Here is a 20,714-nt window from a genome sequence, read left to right as displayed (position 1 = left end):
CACAGCCAAAGAATAGTGACCCCAATCATAGTCGAAATCTTCTAAATTTTCTCCCTTATGAATTCAGTGTATAATCAGTTGTGTGTGTAGGAAATTTTCTCCCTTACGAATTCTGTGTATAATTGATAATTGGACTTAATTACAAACTGAAATTTTATGATATACACATATGTATATTTGAATGCCTAAATGGATTAATTAAAATGAAGATGTGAATACCTGCATTCTGATTTCTACATGACAGATTTTATGTTTTAAGAAGTGAAGCATGCTTATATGATTATAGCCATGAATCTGTTAGGCTCTGTACTTGAGTTCTGCTATGAAGTGTGCAATCATGATATATCTATGTAATCTGAGGTCCTTAATGCATGAAATGTAGATAAGAAACATAAGTTATGTTAATATAGTAATAAGTGAGCTATTGTCTATAACTCCTATGTGAAATGTGAAAACCTTGCTCAAACTGATTTGGTGATTTACTTGTGTGTTAATAAGATGTTTGTCATGGCTATATAACAGTTTTAGCAATTTGAAAGTAGAATTCTGTGTTAGCAAAACCTGAACTCTGCTGATTAAGTATACATGATTGCCTATTGACCATTAGAGCATAAAGATTGATCCTTTATTGAATAACTCTGTGATTCTGGATTATCTAGAATGTGCATTGGTGCTAGACCTTAGCTAATATACTTCAATGGAATCTATATGCTAACTGCTATGATTAAAAGAATGTGAAGTATGAGACTGACTATGTATGCTTAAGGTGTATGACTTCTCTTAAGAGATGGTATTGTGCCTGGTTTGTGTGTAATTTAGGTACATGAATAGAACTATAGGCTCATGTCTTGAGATTTTAGGATCTGTAATGTAATCCTATATGAATAAGCATTGATACATGAGCTATGCTATCTGTAAATCTTTTATGCCAACTATCTTGTATACTGATATAGAATCTATGTTTACAAGTATTAACTGTATAGAAATTATACACTTGCCTAACTCATATGATTCCTTAATTGCCAATGCTTATAACCTGATAAGTGAAAATCTTAGCTTATAGGTATAGCTGCAGGATTGAGTTTGTTGCTTTGGTTGCACCTGAGATTGTGACCCTTGTTTTAGATTCCATGATATGTGATGATTGGAGAATGTTATCAATTAAAGATTTAAATTATAAGCATAAATCAATGGATTCTTGCATGTAACTCTTTCTACTATTTAACACCCCTCTTCTTCTTCTACATAAAAGTGTAAAAACAATAATCATAATCATAACAATGATGATAATCATAAAAGGGTCTTTAAGCTCAGATCTCTAAACCTCCCTCATTCAAATTATCAAATCTCCCCCCTCCCCATCCTCTTTCACATTATACTCATCATTCCTAGTTTCAAAACCCATTTATACTAGCCAACATTCTTGGGTAATCTCCCCCCCTCCTCTCTCTCTCTCTCTCCCTCGCTCTCTCTCTCTCTCACACCCCCCCCCCCCCCCCCCCCCCCCCGTTTTACACTAATGTGATTATTATCCTTTTTAGTCTCATTTTCCAGATCTTCATTAATGTATAGATGCAGGCTTTCTGGATGAAGCTATTATAGCATACAGACAAACTCTAGTTAAACCCTGGAACTTAGACCGACATAAATTAGGAAATGTACAGAAGAACTTAGAACATGCTCTTGAAGGGATTGAATTGGTCCGTAGAGTGATCAAATTGGCCAATCATAAGAATGAGCACTTCAAGTATCTAGCATATAAATTTCTTGGTGTTTGCTATGGAAATGCAGCAAGAACTTCAGTTTCAGATTCTGAGAGATTTTTTTACCACGGAGAATCCAGAAGTTCTCTGAATCTTGCTGCTATGAAGATCCGGACGTTATATTTACTCTTGGCTTGGAAAATGCTATGCAAAGAAACATAACTGCAGCTTTCGATAATGCAATGATATATTCTTATATGGTCGCTGGAAGCTCAGGGAAAGTTTGGAAACTTTTGGCTCTAGTAGTATATGCGGAACAAAGGTTCAGCGAGGCTGAGACCATTGCTGACCTTGCTCTCGATGAAACTGAAAAAATTGACCAGTTGGAACTTCTTAGGTTGAAAGCTCCACTTCAAATTGCTCAAGAGCAGCCCAAGCAAACAATTGAGACCTATAGAATTTTTCTATCCCTGATACGAGCACAAGGAGAGCACCAAAGGAAGGACTTGGATTCTCAGGTTTATACATTTTATAATTGCTTTTACAGATGTATTTCGTTTATAACCTAGGTCACAGTTTTGACATCAGATACGCTTCTAGGATTATGTGTTCTTCTAATATTAAGAGTTGGAAGCAATTATCCTATAATTGTTTTTACATATTTCCATGTTTCTCATGGAACAAGGTTAGAAACTGAAGCTTGGCTAGATCTAGCAAAGATTTACTCGGATCTTGATTCATGGCGCGATGCTGAAATTTGTATAGGCCCCAAGTCTGTTGATTTTTACTTCCCCAGGTGTTGGCATACAACAGGTACAATGCAGCTACCATAAATCTAGTTTTCTGAAATTCAAATCAATTTTTCTAATTGCTTTTGGTCCACACAGGTACCTTATTTGAATCTCGATCACTATACAAGGAAGCACTAGTTGCCTTTTCGATTTCATTGTCTATAGCACCAGACTATATCCCGAGTATAGTTTCAACCGCACAAGTTGATGAGATTAGGTAGTCAAACACTTCATATTGCAAGAAGCCTTCTAATGAACGCGTTAAGACTAGAACCTACTAATGACGAGGCATGGCTTCACCTGAGGTTGATTTGTAAGAAGGAAGGGTCACTGCAGCAAGCAGCAGACTGTTTTCAGGCTGCACATGAGCTAAAGCTGCCTGCGCCTGTTCAAAGCTTTGCGTGACCACGTATTTTCTGAATATAGGAGGCGCGCGGTAGTTGAGGTTAGACTGTGTCTTGTTTGATTCTTTTTGGTTGTGCTGTAAATCTATGTGCATTCTAGCACGCGAAGTATCTAAAGTCTTCCGTATCATGTTGATAATCATAGAATTGTAAATCATAATTGAGTTGATTTATGAAGTAGGATTTTAGTAGTACTCTTGCAAAATTCACATTTTATGTATAAGCGAACAATAATTGTGTAGTGTTTTAACTACGACATCTTTTTATAGTTAAAAGAGAGTCGATTTTAGTGTATTAGTTACATGGGAAAAGCAGAATGGTTTTCTGAATGCCAAGGCCATTGCTGAGGGTGGTCAAAAGCACTAAAGGATTCTAGTATAAATCACAGTCACTCTGGCGGCAACGAGATTTTTCACGAAATTCTAAACCAAATGCTATCAGGCTCTGAGTTCGATCAAAAATTTAGTATTCGACCTAGCCATAAATCCTAAACTTGAAGCTAAGCTCGCCAAGTTCAAGTAATGTAACTTCAGCTAGGAAGCACAGATTAATTATACATGATATATCTAAATTTCAAATACTGTATATAGTTAATACATAATAGACATAAAATCATAATTGGGATTGTGAGGCTCCCCGGTTAAAGTGTCAAGTAATTTTGGCCTCAAACTCAATAAAATACCAAGAACAACTCGAGAGAATGTCCAAAATACACGACTTTTTAGCTCCAACTGTCCAAAATGCCTATTGAGATATGTTCCGCCCAAAATATCCACTGAATACACATTCATGACATGCTTATTCAAGTTTTTAAAAAATAACAGAGAATATGCTACACACACATGCGTGTTTTTAATTTTTTTTTAAAGAGATACGCATTCCAAGAATGCGTATTCACTTAAAGACAAAAGTGATTACGCATTCCGTATTCTTTATTTTTTTATAAATAGTGAATACGCATGTGTAAATACGTGTTCAACGGGTATTTTGGACGGATATTCCCGCCCGTTGGTATTTTGGACATTTATCCCCAAATGGTGGGTAGTTTGCTTTTTCACCCAAAAACTCGACCTCAATTTTAGTTATTTTTCAATCGTTCCAAAATTTTATGGACCAAGTTTGGAATATTTTATGTATATTTTAATGAGTTTTTTTAACATTTATTTAATTTTTTTGAAAAGGTTCTAAAATAATATTTTAAAACCTCATAATGTTGCGCATACTTATTTTTATTAACATTAAAATTCATTTTTAGTTGTTATTGTATTTTTTCATGAAATTTCATATTTTCTAATTTTGAAAACGAAAAATTTTACATTGTTATATATTTTTAAGTGACTGGAATATAATCATAAATTACATATTTTTCTCTTACAATTTTGAAAATTTTAAAAAGTAGGTTATATTTTCTTTTTAATGATATAATTTTTATAATTGTTGTTAAATATATTATATGTGGTCAAAATTTGGTCAATTTGACCATAAAAAATCCAACGAATAAATTTTGAACTGAGGGAGTATTTTTTTGGGACAAATTGTAAAGTAATATTTACAAACTCACTTATAATATTTGTTATAACATTTATAATTTAGCAATTTTTTTAATTTTCATTGGATAGCGATTAAAAATATATTTGCTAATAATACCATATTTACCCCTCATGACATATCACTTTAACCCCTTAATATATATATATATATATATATATATATATGTATCATAAATATATTTTAGTTTTACATAGCACGCCAAAATTTTAATAAATATTGTCATGATTACTGTTAGTTAGACCTGACAATACTAGTATACGACACGTGAACACGATACAAAACGATACAAATAATTTGTGTTTGGGTTCGAAAAATTTGGTACACGAACACAAAAGTACACGAAAAAATACGAATATAATTAGTGTCGGGTTTGGGTTTCCGATATAGGTACACAACACGGAACGAAAGTACATGAAATAAATAAATAATTAAAATTTTAAAAATATATATTTTACATATATATACTAAATAACAAATGTGAATTTTACCTATTCTAAATAACATATATATATATATATAATTGTAAATACTAAAATATATTTTATTATTCCTTCACTACGTTAGTGAGCACTTCACCATTTAATTATCTATTGCATTTTTAACAATTAATTTTTTTTGTATATAACCCGTGTACTTTAGTGTACTAAAGCGGGTAAACACGAATATATTACTTCCAGGTTAGTGTCACCAAATCGGTACACGAATGCAAATCCGGGTCGGGTTCGGGTTTAAGGTTTGGTACACGAAAACACGAAAGTTCACAGAACATTTTTATACGACACGGAGCGTTGTCAGGTCTATACTATAGATGATTTGTGCATAACATATGTATATGTTCTATAAAAAACTAGCGTGATAACCCGTGCAAAGCACGGGTTCCATTTAAATCGTATAATTTGACAATTTTGATTTTTCAAATAGATAACTCGTAATTTTTGAAATATCATATGCTATTATTTTTGAAATGTTATACGTTATTAATGTGATATATATGGATAAATATTTTTTTATATAAAAGTGATACTAAGGTGGGCTTCTTATATAAATTTCACGTGTAATCATAACAATATACTCTAATTTAAGAATTTCTTAGGAATTTTATACATAATTAAAAAAGTGCAACGCAGAAAGACAAAACAATAAAATGTTTCTAAAACATATCCTTGAGTAAGTAGACTAACACGTGTGAATGTGTATGTAAGTGCTCAAATTAGAGTTAAGAACTAATCATATATTCTTATTTTTTATTAATATATTTAAGCATAGTAATAATACATTTAAATCTAATATGCAATTCACCTTCTTACTTAAGAGTGATGTTATCATTACATATCCTCAGTTTGTACATCATCATTATCATTATTGTTCTTGATATATATACACATATGTATATTATATATATACACATCTTTCCTTGGTCATTCCTTCGAATTTTTAAATCGACCATCAATTCAGCATTCCAACAACTACTTACGAACACATTTGTCTCTGAATTCTATCTTCATTGCCAACCACACCTACGTGAACTCATTTATTTCATTTTTCATACTGTCACAATAGATACGAGTTTATAAAATTCCAATAATTATTATTTTCATATCCTCTACCATCGGCAACACCATAAACAATACCTCTAAACTCAGAATTTTAGATCTCGAAAATTGTGGTAATTTATATTTCAAATTTTGTTTATTTGGGTTCAGATTTTAGTTATTTTTGTCATTTTGGTAGTGTTGATGTGGCCTTATTAAAGATTTTTAGTGTTTTCGGTTTGGTTTCGTGATAAATTTTGTATTGTCGTGTGGCAGGCGGTTTGACAGTGATGGTGATATTGGGAATATGTCGCTAGAGGTAATGATATCGGTACATTGGTAAAAAATGATTTAAGAATATATTACTCAACTCATATATAAGTAATATCATATATTATATATATTATAATGTATATTTTTTCCTCTAAAACTCTATAGGTGATTATATATATATATATGCATATTTCATATAGTTTTACATTAAAAATTACTTATATTAACATAAAATTTTAAAAATTAATAAATACAATTAATTAGTTATTTTTAGAATCTGGATTTTTAAGTACAATAAAACTTTGATTATCATTATTTATGCATTGTTTACAATGTAGTATCGTTTTATCTGGTTTAAACAATAAAATTGATATAACATGAAAGTTTATATGTTTTTACAATTATATTTATAGAGGGAATGCATTAATCCTTTTATAATTGGTCGAAAAGCTAAGTTTTAAATTACTCTCTCTGTTTTTTAATATATGACATTTGAATTTCTGACACACATATTTAGGAGGTTTGACCATATAGTTAAAATAATTTTTTTCGATTTTTTTTTGTTACTAAAAGTTTTGATCTCATATTTTTATTCAAAAAAAGAATTTTTTAAAAATCATAATTCTAAATATGTGGTCAACTCTACTAAATATGTGTGCCAAAAAGTCAAACGTCATATATTAAAAAATGGAGGGAGTAGTAGAGTGTGTATTAGTATTTTCATAACTGATAAAAAATATTATGGCTTATACTAAATACAATATATTGGCTAAATAATTATAATTTTTTTTATTATTAATGGGGAAAAATTTATTGATACTTTTATATTTATTAAATCTTGAAACAGTATTAAATTGAATGAAATTAATGAGCTTTTTTGTGGACGTAGTTAATGATTCTTAAAAGAACATTACAAATTTGTTTGATGTAGTGGTTGGAGATATGAATATCATAATATGTATAATAGATAGATAGGTAGATATCTATTTATTCAGAGGAGATATTAAATTAAATGAAGGTAATAAGTTTTTTGTGCATGTACGTAATGAGTTTCTAAAAAAGTATCATTAATGTCTTTGGTGTAGTTGTTGGAGATGTGAACATAGTTCTTTTCTAATGCTAAAGTCATGGGTTCAATTCTCATGGAAAACATATATTTTTCATTATTAATGTAATAGAGGGTAAATATGTAATTTACTAAATTACTTGAAAACTATGTTGGCCTATAATAGGTATAATAGATAGATGGATTTCTCAATTACTTGAAAACGCATGTTGGCCTATAATAAGTATAATAGATAGATAGATTTCTCATATATTTTTGATTTAAATACAAATTTTTGTTTTCATTAACATAACATATGTATTTTGAATAAGAGATAAAAAAAATATAAAAAAATGAAGTGTTCTCCCGTGTTCTCTAATTAATGTGTTATCCATTAAATCCATCCTGTATATGTATATGATATAATTGTAAGTTGATTGACTATACTTATTTTTTTTATTGAACTTTATTATTCTAGTTATTATTGCATATTTTATGAAATTTATATTTTTTAATTTAAAATCACTTCATTTTATATTTTTATATTTTTTCACTCACTTTATTATATCGTATATAATTAATTTCTGTTTTTTACAAAAGTTACAAATTAATATTTAAAACCCCATTCACAATTTTTACAATAATAAAGTATAATTTAACACTATTTTTAAATTTCATTTAATATTGATTGAAACAATTACTCATAATATTATTAAAATGGCAAATTTATCCCGAAAATCAAATCATTTATGTCAATTATATATAAGATATGATTTAATTTTTTTTATAGAATACCTGACTAGATATAATTTATTTTTTTTACAAAATATTTGATTAGAGACCTTTTTGAGAAGTATTTCAAAAAAGAAAGTTTGCTTTTCTTCCGAGAATTATTTTATTTTTTTTGAGCTTGTGATTAGTCTAGTATAATATTCGGTGTGAATAGAATATTTTCTGTTTTATATTTTAGTTTATATTTTATTGATAAACAATTATTATAGTATACTAGCTTAAAACCCGTGTGATGCACGAACTACACAGATCGATGCACGGACTACACAGATTTTTTTTAATATTACATAATTTTAGAAAATATACTTGAATTCAATTCTTAATTTTGTTCATTTCAAATTTTTTATGATATGTTCATGTTAATTATATAAGTAAACGTATATGTTCATAACCTCCTAGAGCATTTAAATTTATTTAAAGTGATAACATTGGTAAGGGGGAAAATATTATTATAATGAAAATATTATTTTAGTGAGTCTAAAAATATAATGTCTTCATTATGTTGGTACCTTAAAAAACTATTATTTTAGCATGACGATTACTTAACCGATTAACTATAACTCTATAAAAGATATTTGAAAAAGGTAATATTACTGATTGAACGATATAGTTTTATTGAAAATTCATAGTGTATTTAAAAAAAATATGTTTTAAATAAAATTTAATTTTTTATTTCACATGAATAGGATACAAATTCTACTTGGTCTAATATTAATTTTATTTATCTCGGATCAGTGATTTACATTATTTTATATTAGCTCGATGCCCAATACACTGACCAAATTAAACTAATTATTTTTAGTTTATTTTTTTTAAATTCCGGATCAACAAGATAATTTTGTTTTAGAGTGAATAATTAGTAGATATGTTTTTTTGTTTGTCGAATTGTATTTTTAGTTTAGTTTTGTGTTAGTCTGAATCAATTGGATAATGTATTTTTTATCCTCGATAAATAAAATATATTATTTTGTTTATCCAAATTCATTAGTATAATTTTTTTTGGAGAATTGACGGTATTATTATTTTATATAAGCCCAAGTCACATTATATATCAACCAAATTTTAAGAATTATATTTAGTTTGTTTAAATTTAATTTATCCCGAAGTAACAAATTAGAATGATATAGAACTCGATATGAATTAAAATTTAAATTGGTTGAAGAAGTTGAATTTATATAAATTATAGTGATATCGAGTTCGATATAAAATAAAATTGAAATTGATAAAATAATAGAGGAAGTTGACTTCAATATCAATTAAAATTAGAATCGATCGACCCGATAATTAGAATTAGGACAATTAGATAAGGGTAATTAAGTAATTTCAGCCAGTACCGACCGATCGACTACCAAAATTTTAATATTTCATCTATTATAATATAGTATAGATAACACTAGGATATCCAAAATATGATAAATATAAAAAAAGCTGAATTTAAAATAATTACTAACTATTATTAGAGTAAAACATTTTTCTAACACCAAATTATATTTATTGATGCTACATTATAGTAGTTTGCATTAACAAAAGTAGGATTTAATAATGAGCTCATACAAGAACATAAATTACTTGCTTTAATTGTAATAAATCCTTTTGTCTTATTAGTCAGTCTTTAATTTATTGAAATTATAAATTTTATTAAACCTTATTATAATATATGTACTTCATTTTCAATTAATTAATATATGAGCCAAATTAAATGCTACAAGATTGGAGATCGAACTTGCCTTTGATTAGATTAATGTCATTAATTCTAAGATTGGAGGTATAATCGGTAAAGTTGAAAAAACTTAAATTGAGCTTGAAAGCACGAATTACTTGTACATAATATATCTAAATTTCATATATATATATATTTAGTAAATATTAAAGTTAAATCATGAATCCTATTCTGAAACTTATGCAAAGTGATTTGTGACACCTATTTTCAAATTTAATTAAAAAAGATTATGTAAGGAGCGTATTGATTTTCTACTATTTATTTTTAAATGTATCAGATCCGACACCTCTTTTCAGAATAATTTCAAAATTTTATTTAATCTTTCTCATAATACTTGGCATAAAAAAAATTATTTGTTTTATATTTTAGTTCAACTTGACAAATATTGTTGCATAACATTTGAATATCAAAATTATATTAAATAGGATAAGATTTTAAAAATCTCCCCCCCCCCTCCTCTCTCTCACCCCCCGGTTTTACACTAATGTGATTATTATCCTTTTTAGTCTCATTTTCCAGATCTTCATTAATGTATAGATGCAGGCTTTCTGGATGAAGCTATTATAGCATACAGACAAACTCTAGTTAAACCCTGGAACTTAGACCGACATAAATTAGGAAATGTACAGAAGAACTTAGAACATGCTCTTGAAGGGATTGAATTGGTCCGTAGAGTGATCAAATTGGCCAATCATAAGAATGAGCACTTCAAGTATCTAGCATATAAATTTCTTGGTGTTTGCTATGGAAATGCAGCAAGAACTTCAGTTTCAGATTCTGAGAGATTCTTTTACCACGGAGAATCCAGAAGTTCTCTGAATCTTGCTGCTATGAAGATCCGGACGTTATATTTACTCTTGGCTTGGAAACTGCTATGCAAAGAAACATAACTGCAGCTTTTGATAATTCAATGATATATTCTTATATGGTCGCTGGAAGCTCAGGGAAAGTTTGGAAACTTTTGGCTCTAGTAGTATATGCGGAACAAAGGTTCAGCGAGGCTGAGACCATTGCTGACCTTGCTTTCGATGAAACTGAAAAAATTGACCAGTTGGAACTTCTTAGGTTGAAAGCTCCACTTCAAATTGCACAAGAGCAGCCCAAGCAAACAATTGAGACCTATAGAATTATTCTATCCCTGATACGAGCACAAGGAGAGCACCAAAGGAAGGACTTGGATTCTCAGGTTTATACATTTTATAATTGCTTTTACAGATGTATTTCGTTTATAACCTAGGTCACAGTTTTGACATCAGATACGCTTCTAGGATTATGTGTTCTTCTAATATTAAGAGTTGGAAGCAATTATCCTATAATTGTTTTTACATATTTCCATGTTTCTCATGGAACAAGGTTAGAAACTGAAGCTTGGCTAGATCTAGCAAAGATTTACTCGGATCTTGATTCATGGCGCGATGCTGAAATTTGTATAGGCCCCAAGTCTGTTGATTTTTAATTCCCCAGGTGTTGGCATACAACAGGTACAATGCAGCTACCATAAATCTAGTTTTCTGAAATTCAAATCAATTTTTCTAATTGCTTTTGGTCCACACAGGTACCTTATTTGAATCTCGATCACTATACAAGGAAGCACTAGTTGCCTTTTTGATTTCATTGTCTATAGCACCAGACTATATCCCGAGTATAGTTTCAACAGCACAAGTGATGGAGATTAGGTAGTCAAACACTTCCTATTGCAAGAAGCCTTCTAATGAACGCGTTAAGACTAGAACCTACTAATGACGAGGCATGGCTTCACCTGAGGTTGATTTGTAAGAAGAAAGGGTCACTGTATTATAGTTAATACATAATACTGTATATAGTTAATACTAAACCTGTGAACTTCGGTTTAAAAACCCTTTTCATGCTAAGACATTGTAACTTAATTGGGTTTAGCGACTTTAAAATTGGTTTTATGAACATGATAATTATGTTTAGTAAGGTGCACTTATGTTTGTAAAATTGTAAAGTTGTTTTTAATCTGGGGCTAATAGTATATTTTTTAATATTTAAATATGGAATAATGTCACAAATTATAAGTATTTAGCGTTTGGGAAATAGTTGTAATTTGAGTATAATATTTAATAAAAATTAAAAATGTGATGCAAGTACGGAGGCCTACCTTGGTAATTATTGTTGTTAAATATGTAATTATATCATTGGGAAGAAATTGTAACTGTAAGCGAGAAGCCTATTTTTGCATGCATGCCCAGTGTCCTATATAAGAGCATCTCCAACCATCATAGCTAGAGGTGGCCAGACGGCCGGTTTGAGTCGGACCGCCCGTGAACCGGATCACCTAAAACTCGCTTGACTCGCCTCGTTACGTGCCGGTTAATTATTCGGCACTAACCGGCTTTAGAAGCGAACCGAACACGAATCAGGAGTACAAAAACCGCGAACGGACCGGCACGGCACGCAAACCGGCCCGTGTGATTTGTAAACGAATAAGAACTGTATTTGTCATAATTCGGCCCGTTATTCGGCCCGCTATTCGGCCCAGTATTCGGCACAGACCGGCCCGCTATTCAGCACAGACCGGACCAACGGTCACCTGCGCAACGTTCACCTGCAACTTGGAGCTCTCCAACGTTCACCTGCAACTGCAACCTCCTCCAAGGCTCCAACGTTCACCTCTTTCTCTATAAATAATCTCGACCTCACTGTTAAGCTGTCTCACTATCAATCTCTCAATCTCTCTGACTCACTCGATTTATCTCTGTTCTCTCAAGCTCTCTGCTCACAAATCACAATACAGTCACAGCCTCACACACAGGTCAATTTCCGGCGAGTTGAGTTCAATTTTTTCGAACAAATACGGCAACACTACAACAAATTCCGGCGAGTTCAATTTTTTCAGGCAATTCTTTCTGAACAATGGAAGAAGGAAGGGGTACTATTTCTTCTCAGGGATCGAGTCAAGCAACTTCTATGCGACCTCCTCGACCGGAAGTTGGTAAAATTCTTCCTCAGTTTTTTTGTTTTTATGTTCATATTCGTGTTCTTAAATTTTGTTTTTGTTAATATAAATTTTCATTTTTTTATGTTTTTTGGTTTATTAAAATTTTGCATTTTTAATACGTAGGTAGTTTTTTTTATGTTAATATAATTTTTTTGTATATATTCGAATGATGTATATATTCGAAAGATGTATAATTTTTTTTATGTTTTTTGTATATATTCGAATGCTGTATAATTTTTTTTATGTTTTTTATGTTAATTTTGTATATATTCGAATGATGTATATTATTAATTTTGTATATGTTCGAATTTTGCAGGGCCCTCTTGTACGTCTACGAGACATTCCTCGCACGTTTGGAATTATTTTTCGAGACAGGCAGTACCGGAAGATCCCAACAAATTTAAATGCTTTTGTTTACTTTGTATTCAAAGCGGCCGAAATCAATCCCCGTTTCTTCACTCTAAAGGTGCAGGCACAGGTACACTTGATCGACACTTGAAAATGCATCACGGAATTTCGAAACAAAGTCACGAAAGTGGAGAAGCACGCGGAGAATCACCGCAACAAACACAAATTGGTGGTTTTGTGACATCGTCTCCCGGTGGCAAATAGGGTACGTGATTTGCTTGATTGTTATGCACGTGGTACTAAGATATTTTCTTACGTTTACGAGCCAAATGTACATCTTGTTATTATTGAGTGTGTTAATATTATTACTACTTTAAAAGCATATGAAGAAGATAATTGTTTTGGTGCAATTATTGTTGATATGAAAAAAAGTGGATAGAATATTTTACCGAATTTCCTTTTATTTATGGTGTTGCATGTCTTATTGATCCCGGTGTTAGAAAAGAAGGTTTAGAAAATATGTTAGAACATTATTACTCGGTATTAGGAGTTTCATATAATCACGTGCTTTATGTGCAAAATTGTTTAGACTTGTTACACCGTCTTATAGATCTATACACTCCTAGAACTCAAAATATTATACCACCTAAGACTAGTCAGTCTAGTAGGTTTAATCCCACATTGCTTGGTATCCTAACTAAAAAACAAAAGTATAGAATTTCCGAAAATGCATCTACACCTCAAACTTCATTTAGCATGCTTAGAGAGTTTTTTTCATATAACTATGAGTTCGATGAGGATTTTTCAATGCTAACATGGTGGAAGAATCACGAGAACCAATTTCCGGTATTAGCTAAAATTGCAAGGGACATTTTAGTAGTTCCCGCCTCTACCATTGCTTCCGAGTCTGCTTTTAGTGCCGGTAGAAGAGTATTGGACGAGAAAAGATCAAGTCTTGCACCGGATGTGGTCAAGATATGTGTTTGCAAAAAGGATTGGGATCAAGCGGCAAAGAGACAACAAGGGATGAAAAAGATGATTCGGACGGCGAAGAGGATACTTGGATGACGATGGACACTTCATCGGAATCGGGTATGTCAGCGAACGATCCACGAGAAGAAGAAGAATTTGATTAGTTGATACTATTTGTTTGCCTTGTATTTTTAAAATTTGTTATATTTTGTATCTTATTTTTAGAGAGGAGTCCTCTCAAATCAATTGTAACATTTTTTTAATTAATAAAATTTATAGAGGTACCGTCCTCTTTTCCTTATAAACATGTTAGTTTAATAAATTCAAAAAAAACACAATTTTAAAAATAACAAATTTGTTTTTATTATTTGATTAAATAAAAATGTTGAAATGTCTTAAAAATTGAAAATGTTAAAAATTGAAAATGTTAATAACTGAATGATTATATGATTATATGTTAAAAATTGAAAATGTTAAAAATTGAAAATGTTAAAAATTTGCAGGGAGTTCTGGTACTTTTTCGAGACACTTTTTCTTATAGAGGTACCGTCTTCTTTTTCTTATTTTAATACATATTAATTTTTAAAATTTGGAAATATATTTTGAACAGAAAAAATGAAGATAAAAAAAAAAGAAAAAAGATTTTAATTCTCACCAATCACAAAATACCTTCTTCTTAAAATAATTAATTACAAATATTATTATGTTTCAAAAATTACCGAATTAAATTAATCAATTTATGTTTACAATATTGTAACTTTAATCTTTACAATCAATTTGTAAATCAAATTGAGAAGATTTTATGTTTTTTATATTACAACAACTCTGATTCATTAAAAATGTTATAACTAAAATGTTAAAAATGTTATTTTATTATGAATCAGAATTTTATTATAACTAAAAGAATATTCAGCCATTTAAATATTATCTAAATAGTTAATTTTGATTCTAGCTGTACAAGTTGGTAATTTGTATTCACATTTCAGTTTTCAGTCACACACAGACACAGCAGACATGCACATTCATAATAAATAAATAAAAAAACCGAGTGGGTGGGTGGGACTCCCACCGTGGGAGACAGACTGTCAGACTGAGACAGGGAGAGTAGTGGACCAAAAGCTTTGCAAAGTTGAATTCGCCTAACTCGTCTGAACGAACGAACCGGCTCGGATTCGCTGAATTCGCCTAATTCGGATAACTCGCCTAATTCACGAGCCGATCCCGGGTTATCATTTTATCAAACCGGCACGGCTCAGCTCGGCTCGTTCACTTTTACGTGCCGTCCACGGGTTACTTGCTAACTGAATCGGCTCGCCGGAAATTCGGCACGGCACGGCCGACCCGATCGTCTGGCCACCTCTAATCATAGCTAAAATGGTTAGCCAAATCAGGAATATGTAAAATTTTATTGAATCTGTAAGACCATGCACTCCGGTGGTAGTAGTTATAATCATTAGCTATATTCAAAAATATTGTTTTATTCCTATTTTTCAGATTTGTATGTATATATATTAACTTTATATAATAAAATAAACTTAGTTAATACTTAATTCAATACATGAATAAAATATATAATTGTAAGTTAATAATTATTACAACTGAAAATATAATAACATATAAATATTACAAAAATATTTTAAATAAAAAATTACTAATAAATATTGTATTATATATATTGTTTGTTAAAAATAATTAATAAATTTTGTTAATAAGAGAACAATATTTTCACACTTAATATTATATAAATTGAAAATATTATATATAAAATAATAATTTTAATATTTATGTATTAAATATTATATAAATATATGCATGTATTAATGTGTATGTGTACGTAGTAATGTGTAGATTTAGGTTTAAACATGAATTAAATCTGACGTGAAAGATATAGCTAACACCTACAGATTCAACAAATATAGAAGACAAGATGAAGGATATTTTAAATTTTTGCTAACAGGTGATGTGGTTGGAGTGGTGTTTTTTTTACCTAATATCTATATCTCAGTGCCACATAGGATTTTTAGCTAACAGGAGGTCATGGTTGGAGATGCTCTAATACATGGTGTTTGGTGTTTGTTTTCATTAAGCAAAATACAGAAAGCCTTGCATCGTACTTCCATAGCTCAATTAGTTCCACATTTTTATTTTTCAAACATGAAGCTAGTAGGAAATAATATTCAAACCTTGTCTTTAGATATGATCGCGACATTACTCAAATTACTTTTAGTTAAAAGTTTTAAAGATTTCTTCAATTTCTTCATGGCCTGGGCCAGAACACAGAGGGCATCTGCTATAGTTCATTTACTGGAGTTTTTTCCACTACGTGATCTTTACAAATTTCGTCAACTTGGTAGGCCGGCTGATATTACGTGCTTTGATCGATTTTTCAGGATTAGTGAGCAATTAAGGATTGGTGATGGTATCTTTTATGCTAGGTGCAGACAAATTCTTGCGGGTGAAGGAAATATCAAAAACCATTTTTCTGTGCTTGATTTGGCATCTAACGGGCAGTTACTGTATATGGTAGGCTTGTTTGTATTCAAAAACTTATATACGAGGGAGGATACAAGCGTGGCTACACTCCACGATCATGTGGCCATTCGAAACCACCCATTTTATCGGAGGAATATTGCCTCTGTGCTTACACAAATTGAAAACATCAAACGAAGCGTTGTGGTTCATAACAGTAGTCCCCAATTTTTTTTTGTGGCCTTGTGCCCTATCCATTCTCCGACTAATGAGTTTCCTGGTTTAAGTATGCCTGGAATGATAGGAGAATGTGGGTTGTATAATATTGCCATTTTGCTTAATGAGTTCACGAGGAATGCAGCATAAATGTTCGGATGTTGGTTGCAAAATTGTTAGAATAAGCCGTTAATATATGTTAGGTGCATTTTTCTCTTTGTGTCGGTATTTCGTTTAAAGTTATGGGATGTTACACCAGCTATATGTACTGTTTGATATATGTATATGGGGCTGGTATAATATCATTATTAAGTTATTTGTCCTTATCATTTAGATGTATAAGGCAGGTGTTGCGTTAAGGTTATGTCATTTTAGTCGCGTTAAAAGTTTGGTTCCTTCTGTTTTTGAATCTGAAATACAAAGGTGCTGGCGAGCTTGTCATATAGTTTTTCATATGGTTTATATGGTTGTCCAAATATTTTTTTTCTTTTAAACTGTTGCTACTCCCTGTTGGATTTGGTACGACACAATAAAATGCACAATGCTCTACGAAATAACGAAATCAAGAATTTTGTCAATTTTTTCGTTGTTTTAAGTCTGAACTTTGTAGCGATAATCGTTGTTTTTTGTTGCTAAAAATGTGTCATGCCTGTTTTTATTTTAAAAATTACGGGAACTTTTGTGTGGCAGTCCTAGACGACCTCTGGATTTTGTGGTTAATGGTACTGGTGGATGTGTAACAGAAAATCACAAACATCAAATGAAGTTAATTTAGGATTGTCAAGAATGGGGAAATTAAAATGCTTGATATCAAGGAAAGCGGTGATGTTGTGGTTATGGTGTCTAGTGATAGGTTCATATTATTGCATATTATTAATACCTAATTTATGTCCGTTTTCGTGATTTTATTAATAAATAAATTGTTTTACTTTGTTTTGTAGGAAAATAAATAAAATCAGAATTTGAGTTGGAAAAGGTGCAAAAAAGCAAGGAGGTGGACTATTCTAGAAGTCAAGGGAATTGGAAGATAAATAGAATCCTTATTGGAGAAGAAGAAGAATTTACTTTAAGAATCCTACTTGTATTCCAAGAACCCAACCCTTATATTTTCACTATATATATGGGTCCCCCTCTTGTATTTTACACATTTAACATTCCAACACCTAAGACACCCAATTAGTTATTTGTTTTGTTCATCATTTTATCATGTGTAGCTAAATTTGTTCCCTGGGATGAAGATGAAGTTAATTTAATTACTTTGATATCTTCTCGTTCCTATTATTTGATTCTCATGATTTTTCTTGGTACTTAATTGTTTAATTGACAAAGTGATTTTTATATATCATTGTTACCAGGTTTATTTTTCATAACTTATGCTTGCTCCATGAAGTTTTGATGGGTTATTGTTGCATAACAAGTTTCATAGTATATGCTTGTTTCGTTAATTAAAATTTATTTGTGAAGAAAAGAGAATTGATTTTAGGGCGAGTTAATTTTAATTGTGATTGATTAACGGATTCAGATTCCTAGGTTTTTCATATTATTTGATCTATTTGCTAATTAGGTTAATTCAAACTCCTCTCAAATCTTATTGTCTAGTTCGCCTGATTTAAATTGTTAGGGTTTTGAAAATTCATAGTCTCTGTGGATCGACCTGTATTTGCTACAATTAACCGCTGTGCACTTGCAGTTATTTTACACATCAAGTTTTTGGCGCCGCTGCCGCGGACTATTGTTAATTTGCATTCCTTGATATTTAATTCTTCGGACTAGTTTTTTTGTTTTCTCTTTGTTTTTTTAGGGAATCGTGAAGCGGAGGAAAGTTTGGAAAAAAAGATTGCTAGGAGGCCTCGCCGTCTCTTTTGGAATTTTTGAAAGCACTTTTCGGTATTCCGTATCACCTCTCTATTTTTTTTTCTCACTTTTATTATTGAAAACTCCAAAAAAAAAACAATATTTGAAAAAATCAAAAATATTAGTTAGTTAATTGTTAAAAACCAATTTGTTGCATCATTCATTCTCTCACGTAGAATCACATCATTTAGATTTTCTTTTTGTATTTATTGCTTTCCATCTTATACAATTGTGGTGATTGCTGGAGGAAAGAGGTACGTACAATTTAGAATAATACATGTAGTGTAGTGCATCCATAAGTGTTTATTATCTTGTTCTTTGTGTGTTGCATCATCTAATCAATCTTAAGGGCGCCACCCCATTACAAGATAAGGTGAGGGATTTCATCACCCTTTCCTTGGCCCACAAATCACTAATTCCTTCATCTTGCATTAACCCACCTCAATAAAATTAAGTAGACGTTGGCCCCTAGGATTTCGAGCTCAATTAGGAAGGTACCTAAAAGAGGAAGTAAATTTGGAATTATTCGAACTTTTGGTGACAAGGAAAGTGTATCACTTACCTGGCCAATTTGGATTGGTGACTAGGCTAGCGGTTCTCTAATTCAGCGCCTTGTTTACATGGAAGTGCCCCCGCTTACCCGGCCAATCGATTTGAATAAATCTAGATTTATAGACTTTTTGGTCGTCCAAAAGTTAGGAGTTGTCTAGATTATTTTTAGGATTACCCATAGATCAAAGATTTTCTTTTTGATTTTTCAATTTTTTTAGGTGTTTACTTATAGCTTTTGTCTGCTACGTGATTATTTGTCTTATATGCAAAGTAATTGAGTTCGAGACCATTCATCTAGATTAATAAGACACTCTAACCTTTCATCTCCTAAAGTAGTAAGGCAACTCGACTTTTCTTCACCCACTAACTTTTCTTCACCCACTAAAATTGAGTCAAAAGAAGAAGTAGAAATTCCACCTGTAATCATGGTTGTCTCACTCAAAGATCGTTGTTATCCCGCTCGTTCCGCTGAACCCTAATGCATAGTCCTACCTGAAGTAACCGCGAATAATTTTGAAATTAAACATCACCACATTAGCATGTTACCTAGGTTTTCTGGGGTAGAGGGAGAGGATCCATATCTTTTCATTCGAGAATTTGAGGAAGTATGTGCTTTACAAAAACTCCAACAACTTAGCTCAGACTCCATTAGGCTCAGACTTATTAACTTTGCTTTAAAAGAAGAGGCTAAACAATGTTTGTATAGTCTACCCGTTAATTCTATATCCACGTGGGATGGATTTGTGTCTATCTTTCTTAAAAAATATTTTCCAAACCATAAGGAAAACAGACTTAGGAATGAAATTAACCAATTTCAACAAAATCGAAATGAGTCTTTTTGGAAGTATTTTGATAGATTTAAAAAGTTTTTGCTAAGTGTCCCCAACATGGTATAGAAAAATGGAGACTTTGTAATTTTTTTTATGAAGCATTAGACAGTCAAACCACTGCTTTATTAGAGTCTATGTTCCAAGGTAAATTTATGGATAAAACTGAGGAAGAAGCTTGGCAATATTTTGAGGAGTTAGCTGAAAAAACAATTTTGTGGGAGTCAACTAGGGAACCTAATCCGGAACCTGAAAGATCTAAGGGTTTACACGTAGTTAGTAATTCTATTGCAACCGAAGCTAAGTTAGCTACACTCACTAAACGTCTAGAGGCCTTAGAAACCAATAATGTGTCTTCTCAATTTTCTATATGTGCAAACTGTAGTTCTCTAAATCATGTAATAGACAATTGCCCTGAAAGTGAACAAGTCAATGCTATGTTTCAACCTAGAGTTATGAATGATCCATATGCACCCACATACAATCCTGGTTGGAAGAATCACCCAAATTTCTCATGGAACCAAGGTCAATACAATCAGTTTAATCAAAATTCTCAACCTACTTTTCAAAAGCCCAGTCCTGGTCCATACCCAGCTCAAAATCCCAACACATATCCTCCTCAAAATCTTGGTCATTATCCTAACTCAGTCCCCTTAAACCTTCCTGGTTTTAGTGAATCTGATAAGAAATTGAATTCCATTGA

The 20,714-nt window shown here is 31.3% G+C and overlaps 2 pseudogenes; both read left to right on the top strand.

Moving 5' to 3' along the window:
- Positions 1 to 898: 898 nt before the first annotated feature.
- LOC141660791 (protein NPGR1-like) lies at positions 899 to 3,141 on the top strand (annotated as a pseudogene).
- LOC141660790 (protein NPGR1-like) lies at positions 2,747 to 11,267 on the top strand (annotated as a pseudogene).
- Positions 11,268 to 20,714: the final 9,447 nt, after the last annotated feature.

This window comes from Apium graveolens, chromosome 5, assembly GCF_009905375.1.
Source record: "Apium graveolens cultivar Ventura chromosome 5, ASM990537v1, whole genome shotgun sequence".
Lineage (NCBI taxonomy): Eukaryota > Viridiplantae > Streptophyta > Magnoliopsida > Apiales > Apiaceae > Apium > Apium graveolens.
The sequence above is the reverse complement of the archived record's forward strand: the minus strand, read 5'-3'. Positions and strand labels throughout refer to the sequence as shown.